This window comes from Micromys minutus, assembly GCF_963924665.1.
Source record: "Micromys minutus genome assembly, chromosome: 10".
NCBI classification, from domain to species: domain Eukaryota; kingdom Metazoa; phylum Chordata; class Mammalia; order Rodentia; family Muridae; genus Micromys; species Micromys minutus.
Genome location: NC_137979.1, coordinates 27,906,774 through 27,915,443, shown reverse-complemented (window position 1 = coordinate 27,915,443; position 8,670 = coordinate 27,906,774). Strand labels below are relative to the sequence as shown.

Sequence of the window (8,670 nt, the reverse complement as noted above, 5' to 3'; positions counted from 1 at the left end):
AAACAAAATAAAAACAGCAATTCACCAAGTTGTGCACAGGCTTTACTTAAGGACCAGCACTTGTGTCATTTAGAGGGACGAATGCCCCCTGTAGGAATGCCAGGAGATCTTCCCTGCAGAGCCAGCAAGTCCTGGATACCATGCCTGCAAAGAGCAATGCGGCCATGCCTTCTGCCTGCCAGCCGGAAGAGATAATCCCTCCTATCAATTGAAAGGAGCACTGAGGTAAAGAGGAAGAGAGAGGCAAGCACCACCCTTGGGAGGCACCTGAGGCCCTATATCTGGGTCCTTTCTCACCCTTCCAGGCTAGCTCCGGGGAGATTCCAGCTGCCGGCAGCTGTGTCCAGCATCCCGCCCCGGATCCACCTGTCAGCCTTCTTCCCATGGAGCCTCTGCAGGTCCCAGGGAGCTGTATCTGTCACCGATCCTCACCATTCGTACTTCTGGGCTAAGCCACTTATCACTGCAGCCGTGAGCACACCCGTGTATGAACATACCGGGTGTGCTCATCCAGGGGGTCAGGGTGAAGAGTGTCCGGGCCACTGACCCCAGGTATGCCTGGTGTCCCTGCGGAAGGCTGAATCTTCACCCCACTGCCATGATGGGGTATGGGGAAGGAGCTGGGCTTTCTTCTGGACTGAGAATGATATTTCTACACGTGGAGCAGAAACCTGAGCCCTTTTGGACTTTAAACTTCCTGCCTGCTATAAACTTAGAAGCAACCAAGACCTTCCAGGCCTCTTTCTTTCAAGCTCTTGACAGCGTAGGAACTACACTACGCCTCTGCTTTAAGATGCCATGGCTTTGTAGAAATGGACTCTCAGCACTCTTCACAATGGCAGAGTTCCCATGCCAACCTCAAAGGCCCACCACAGGATGAGAGTCAATGCTCAGCTCTTACCTGCTAGGGTTTTCGGGATTTTACTCTTTTCTTCTTTGACAGGGATCAAAAAGCTCAGTCTGGCTCCGAACTTCCCATGAAGGTTAGGATGTCCATGGACTTGTCTGACCTTTTTCTGCTTCTACCTCTGATTGCTTAGAACCGTGTGTGAGCACCAGCAGGCCTGTTTTACACCGCAGTGGGGACTGAATACAGAACTCTGTGCCCACTGAGGTACATCGTAACTTTCTGTACAGCCGTAACTCACTATACAGATAGATCGTGGGGGGCTTAGATATGAATCTAAGTAATAAAATATTTGCTTAGCATGCACATAGGTTTTTACAGATATAAACACACTGAAAAAAAACTGAACATACTGTGGATATAAATATTGTCAAAGATTAGATACAAACAGCAGAAGGTGAGAGTAATTAGAGTTTTGTGCTCAATGTTTCTTCTTCCTTTTTGACAGCAAGGTAGAAAAATCTAGGGTTCTCTCTCTCTCTCTCTCTCTCTCTCTCTCTCTCTCTCTCTCTCTCTCTCTCTCTCTCTCTCTCTCTCTCTCTCTCGGCAGGGTTTTTTCTGTGTAGTCCTGACTATCCTTGAACTCACTCTATAGACCAGGCTGTCCTCAAACTCAGAGATCACCTGCTCTGCCTCCCGAGTACAGGGATTAAAGGTGTGCACCACCACCACCACAGAGCTAAAAATTTAGGTTTTAATAGGGTTGATTGTCACCAAAAATACATGGAGCAAAAAGGGATAATTTGGCTACATGGAGATAGGGTATACCTGCATATATGTATGCATATATATGAACATGTCTTCGGGGCTATCTTGTTTGGCTCTTTGGTTCTCATCCTACCTCAAACTCAAGGGTGCAAACTCCACTAGAAAGAATAGGGTTTCTGACCCATCAGTGCAGACAGAACCTCATCCTGCTGACATGTGCCAGTGTCCGGCCACCACCGGCTCTGCTTCATCACCTCCTCAACTAGATTTAGTAAAGACCTTTTTCTTTGTGGTGCTAGAGATCAAAGCATGACTTCACACATACATGCTTTACCACTGTGCCAAAGCCCCAGTCCTGGCAAACTTCAAATATAACCACATTCCCTCCTGTGCCATAAGTATCTACTCACCAGGTCTTTAATGCAGGGGTGTGTGTGTGTGTGTGTGTGTGTGAAAGAGAGAGAGAGAGAGAGACAGACAGACAGACAGAGAGAAGAAAATGCTGAGATATCAATATAAAGACAAAACTATGCTGAACTTAACCTTGGTTTTCCCAGAAGAACCTTAAAGAGCAAACAGTGGGTGTAGAAATTGTCCCCAGGCATGAGGATGGCACAAAGCTGACAACAACTCACACTTGGCCCCCTACTCCCTTGTCTTGTCTGGAGTAACTGTTCTGGTCACCAACCTCAGGACTATCATTTAAATCTCAGGATAGAGGACAGACAAGCCTGAGGACAGATCCTGGAATAAAGAGAGGAGGCAGCCATAGCTTCAAGAGCCAGTGTGTTCTAGGTTCCCTTTTCAGTTTTTCCCCTTGGACATCTTGAAGCAAGGATGGAAACATGTGGGTCCAAACTCTCAGGGGCAATGTGTGTTTCCCAGGATGCCATGGACTCAGTCCCTAAGACATGGTCATCTTTCTTGGCAGCTGTGATGAGCAGCTCCTGGAAAGACAACATCCCAGCCTCTATTTTTATCTCAGCCATCAGAAAGCTCTCGTTTCCTGAAATATCTGTCCAGTGCTTTCTAACTTGATAAAAATAAAATAAACCTGTTCTAAGTATCCCTTGGGCAACAGGAGATGTCAGGTTGCTTCTCCCAGTGTGGGGGGTCCGTCTCTATCAGCCTTACTCTCTAGGGTTCTTTTACACCCCCACTTTTGATCACAGACCCTGGGATACAAAGTTACAGCCCTGTGAAGCCACAAAACAAGATCTCTTCAATTCATCCCCCTGCCGTTCCCAGCTAGAGGAAGACTCCTTCCGGTTACCAGCCTGGGTGGAGAAGGTACCCAGCTTGGGCTCATGCTGCTGCTCTTGGTACCCTGGCTCTCTTCCTGCCTTGCTGATTGTCCTGAGCCCCACGCTGGCTTTTCCAACACCTGCCTCCCATTACAATGGCCGAGAGCAAGCTGGTTCAGGGTGGAGAAGTAGAAGTCATTAAGAAGGTTGGTTTCTAAGAATGCTCTCCTGAAAGCTTTTTCTAAAAGATATTTTTATCCTGCGGGGTAGGAAGATGGCAAAGGAGGTCAGTGTTACAGCGCAGACCTCCTCCCGGCAGGCTTTGAATTCATCCATGGACAGAAAATGCCCCAGAAACTGCTCTCAGCACATAGGCACTGTTATCTCAGGCTGAGCAGGTAGCAGGTTGTGTGTGGTACCCCAGCACCCATGCTATGAGGCTATAGTCTGCACCCCCTCCGACGCCCTCCCCACACCACCCCCTCCTACCCCAGGGGCAGCTGACTGACTAGCTGATGCTTTTACTCTCTGTTCAAACTCTCCTTTCCAGCTAATTCTCTCTATGTTTTCCTAGTTAGTTAAAAAGTGTTTCTGGGCTGGGGTGGTGCTCAAAGCCTTGAAGCTCTGGTTCTCTTTCCAGAACCGAAAGAAGCAGGGGGTGGGGGATGCTGAGAGCAGGGGCGAGAGAGAAACCTGGTTCTATTTAAACTTCTGGTCAAATTTTCATTTTTCTTTTTTTCACAAACTGTCTCTGTAGCCAGGGGAACCGTTGTCTGAACAAGCAAGTAATTATAACATTAGTCATAAAATACCCAACCCTGTGGAAATGTTTGTGACTCTTACGTTTACCAGCCATCAGCACGTTCTAAGCAAAAAAATATTCTGGGATTTTTTTACACTTTGACTTTACCTGTCAAGATTAAAGCAAATTTACTTCCCAGGATGCCCCACTTCCATTTTAAAACCAAAACAAACTTCCAGCATGAATTATGGGCTGAACACCAAGATAACATTAATTACAGGTCATCAAGCCAAGTGGCAATTTGCTCTCTTCATGTAGGAGGAGGGAGTTTCCAAGCCACCTATTAAGGCTGGCAGAACTGTGTGGCTCTGGCAGCAATAAACATGGGACCTGCTCCAGAGAGGCATGAACTCTGCCCAGCAGTGCTGTCCTTTTTTTTACACGGCCACATGTAGGAACATGCTGGGAGGCTGGCACTTCTGGGAGAAGCCAAGGAGCGTGGGATTCCTGCCCATTAGCCACACTCATGGCGTATGCATATCCCTCATACTAACTCCAAAGTCACATGGGAGTTTGTGCTACAGGACTTTGGCGCTCCTTTGATGTCTCCTCTACTGCACGGTGTAACGTGCCAGCTTGCATTTGTGCTCACTGAGGGGCTGTGGAATGTGCTAAGGTGGGCAGCATCACAGGTGGAGGCCATGAGGACCCAGCTTCCCCCACACGTAAAACAAAGAGATGTTCGGTATAAACAAACTCTGGTTTAGATGTGGTTGGCCACAGCCATCCCCTTATGCAAAGGAGTGCTGGTCTGAGACACAGGTTTCTTTTCTGAAATGGAATGAGTAGGCGACATTGCTCAGGGTGGCTTGGGACAGTTACTGTGCACAAGAAAAAGTCTCTGTCCTGGCAACAGGGAGGGGGAATTCCAATTTCTCCACAGAGTATATTCTAGAGGATGAGACATCAGGACCGATCCAGACATGCCCAAGGACAGCCAGATATATAACGGGTTTATTATTTTTATATATAAAAAAGGAGATGGGTTTGGCACAAAAAGGCAAGAACAGTTTCCTTCAGTGGACAGAAGCAGCCACACCCAGACATCCTCCATCTCTGGCCACTGAACAGTTCTGTGGCCCAGGGTGTCCCTTCATGTGTCACAGCTACACTGACAAACCACATCCACCACTTACTGAGTGGGTTTGGCCAGGCTGCTTGACATCTCTGAGCCTCTTATTTTCTCCAGTTTAGAAGCAGATTAAAGTTAAAATCACAGTTACGTGTGGGGATTACAGAATGACCAATGCTGGACTCCAAACTAACAGCGTTCTGGCAACAGCAGATGACGGCAGATGTTTCCAAGCCCGCAACACGAGTGAGACCCGTTCCGCTTCCTGCTTCACAATCTAGGTAGGAAAACTAAGGCCTACGGGACTTTCAACCTGGCTGGCTTGCACCCGGAGCCTCACTTCTTAGTCAAGACACATGGTCATGTGGGAACTCTTTCGTCACCAGAGATCTGTGTTGGAAGGCACATTACAAGCCACCCCTCCCCCCCCCCAGATTATTCTGGGGTGAGCCCTGGAACATGCCTGTACATCTTCACACTGTAACATTGGAGACGTGGTGAGAGATCTTCTGCCTCCTCCATGAGGCTTCCTCTTTGCATCCTAGCCTAAAGATAAGCTCTGAATAATCACTCACTTATCACGCACATCTTTGATGATTCCCGTTTGCTTCCGGTCCCTCTGGAAGCTGGGGCTGAGGCCTCAGGTCTCTGCTCTAGCACTTGCTTACTGGAGGAGACTTATCCAGCTCTCCACATGGTTCCTGGGTATGACTGCAGTCCCTTGCTGTCCCCTGGAGCCCAGAGGAGACAAGCCTGTCTTCCTCCAAGGTAACTCACACAGGCCCAGGGTCCCACCCTAAGGGCCAAGTCCTTCTTACCCACCCCCACCTCCTCTAGGGTAGACCCACCGTGCATCCTGAGGTGGAGGAAGGGATATCCCAGGGACAGTTCCAAGTTTCTAACAGATCGGGGCTGAAACTCGAGGACTAAGGTTGAGCCTAGAGGCTTGCTCACCTTGAGACAAGCACAGGCAGGTGTGTCCTCCCCTCTGCACTCAGAATGTTCACTTACCAGTTGGCTGTTTGGAACTGGGAGTGTATTTTCTACACAGAGAAGTAAAAGTTCTCTGAAAAACATGGCAGGCAGCTGCTAGAAACCAGCAGAAATCATCTGTTTATTCAACCCTCTTTCTGGTTCTCAAAGGAAGCTAAAGCAAACCGGTCAAGGCGACTGACCCCCATGCAGCCTGGGGAGGTATCTTCTAGTGCCTTTCAGGCCCTTAAAGGGCCTTTTCAAGTTGCCCATTGGAATTCATTGAACTTAAACTCAAACCAGGCCCTAGTGGCTCACACCTGTAATCCCAGCACCTCGGGCCTAGCCTGGGATAGGGTGAGACCGAGCTTATACTTTGTTGCTGGGGATGAACCAAGGCCTTGCCCAAGCTAGCCAACTGCTCTATCTCCTGGCTGCATCCTGCCCAGAAATCTAGATAAGATGGAGATGTCCCCTTTGCAGCTCTGCTTTTCCTCCCTTCGAGCATATTAAAGACAGGCGAAATGCTCAGTGGGTGACATGCTTGCTACAGAACCATAGGGTCCCCAGCACACACAGAAAAGTGGGGTGAGGTGGTGGAGTAGGAAACTCCAGCACTGAGCTGGTGGTAGGTTTGGGGCGGGGTGGGGGTGAGAGGACAGTGGATACAGGGGGATCTCAGAGACCCCCTGACTGGTCAATCCGAGAGTTTTAGGTTCAGTGAGAGACCACCTGAAAACATAGAGTGACTGTGGAAGACTAGTAATCAGCCTCTAGCCACATGTGCGCACACACTCATGTATACACGCTTGTGCACAGGGCAGAGAAAGAGGAAAGAGAGGAGACAAAACAAGGCATGCCTGACAGCCTTCCCCCCAAGCAGCTTACAAATCAAAAGCTAACCCCACCCACTAGAGGAGGAATCCCTGAGACAGGCAAGTTGGTACCAGCCAGTCCTGGATCATGGATGGCGTTGTACCTACTGCAGGAGAGCAAAGTGTGCCCGAGAGGACTGTCTTCACTCCTCAGAAACGCACCTGAAATATTTAGGGGCAAGACACTCGAACTTCTTCAGACTCCCGAAGGTTCAGCCAAAAGTATTATACTTTATTACATAACTTGTATTTTATTGCAATTCATTAAAATTATCTATTTACTATAATTATTATATTATTGTATTATATAACCAACATTCTATCTGTTATATGTGTTATTAAAGCAGGCGAACCCTTCACCAGGTGAGGAAGGCACATACTTGGCAAAAGTGAATTAATTTTGACCTTTTTGGTTTTGGTTTAAGATAGGGTCTTATTATGGAACCCAGGCTAGCCTTAAACTTCCAATCCCCCTGCCTCTGTTTCCCTAGTCCTGGGACTGCAGATGTGAGTCACCAAACCCTACTTTATTCCAAATCTGGGAGAAGAAAACTTCATTCCAGCCCCTCACCCAGGGTTGGGGACAGCTCAGCACAGCTCACCCCTCAGATCTTCCCTCTTCTTCTTCCTCTTTTTTTCTCCTCTTCCTCAACCTCCTCTTCAGTCCAGCTCTGCTCCTCAGAAACAAGGAATATGATCAATGAGACATTTGGCTAGGGGACAAGTTCTAGGCTTGGCTGAGTCCTGAGAACCATGGCACGGGTGGCTTTTCCTCTGTGGTCATTCTAGCCCCTCCAGTCCCTCATTTTAGGCCCCTTCCTTATGAGGGGTGGGATGCATTCAACTAAATAACTCAGTTTACTCTTTTTATTCCACGAGTCAGAAACAGAGGAAACAGACTGTTTTGCCTTATCTTCCCTAGAACGTGTCCCGGAAGTCCACACAAAACCGTGAGATGATAGTCCCAGACTCCATTCTCCTAGCAACTGGCGTCATGATCTAAGGAGCCTCTCTCACCTCTGTCCTCATTCCTGCAACTGCTGTCACGAAAAGCCAGGCCTTGGAACCGAAAGACACCTTCCTCAGTGTCTGGGAACCTGAGATATATTCCCCTTAAACCATGTGTCATCCTCCATAAATCATGTGCCTAGGGTGCTTCTCTGGCTTCGCAGAGTCACAGAATTAGTCCAGTCCAGTTGTGGAATTGAGCAACTTATGACCTCATACCTAGTATGTCTCTTAAGTCCAGCAGGGTTGGGTGGGAGCTGCCACCAGCTTCTAAGGGAGGCCAAGCAAAGGGGGCAATGAGAACGAGGAGTTCAGATGCCTCCCGGCTGCCTCATCTCTACTGATTTTGTGGCCCTGTTAGACTGGGGAAAAAAACCTCTTTCTAGTTTGTGTTAACATTCTGTAAACAAGTATTTAACTTCCCAAGCAGGAGAGGAAACCGCTCACTCCTCCCACACACCAGGAGAGGAAAACACTCCTCATTCCCACACACCCGGCTTGAAGAGCCTTCCAGATAGAGCTGTAACTCACAGATTGGCACTTTCTGAATGTGGACCAAAGTCACTGCCATGAGAATAAGGTGGCTGCGTTGGCCCATGGTGAGTCTCATGGCCACCCCAGCAATGTGCTGCCCCTCTGTGCTCTGCGACCATCAGGGATGCCAGGTTTCTTTTTAAAAATTAATTTGATCTATTTTCTACCCGGGTCTCTCCTAGGAGGATTTTTTAAAAATGCTGTTTTGTCTAAGGAAGCATTTTCCATGGAAGCGACCCCTAGAAGACAAACTTAAGCTGTTCCACTTCCTCTGGTAGGAATAAGCAAGTGTTTTGTCAAATGTGGGTCTCCTGCCGGTGCCTGCTTGGCCCGACACAAAAATCTCAAGAGGGAGGGGCTAACCTGGAGACTAGCAGAGAAATCAGTGTGTGCATCTGGACCTCAGCTAGCAGGGATCGATCTGGAAGTCCAGAACTCCACCCACTAGCTGGGCGTGGTTTAGGCATAGAATTTAAAGGCTCTGAGCCCGCAGAGCCTCCGCCCTTGGCTAAAACACAAGGAAATCCCAGAAGGACTCCATCTTTATT

General features: G+C 48.4%; 1 protein-coding gene across 1 annotated transcript in view; it reads right to left on the bottom strand.

Annotated features, from left to right (window-relative positions):
- Positions 1–8,670, bottom strand: part of LOC308426474 (ATP synthase membrane subunit K, mitochondrial-like) — a 316,992-nt gene that overhangs the window by 195,151 nt on the left and 113,171 nt on the right. The gene's annotated exons all lie outside the window — the stretch shown is intronic.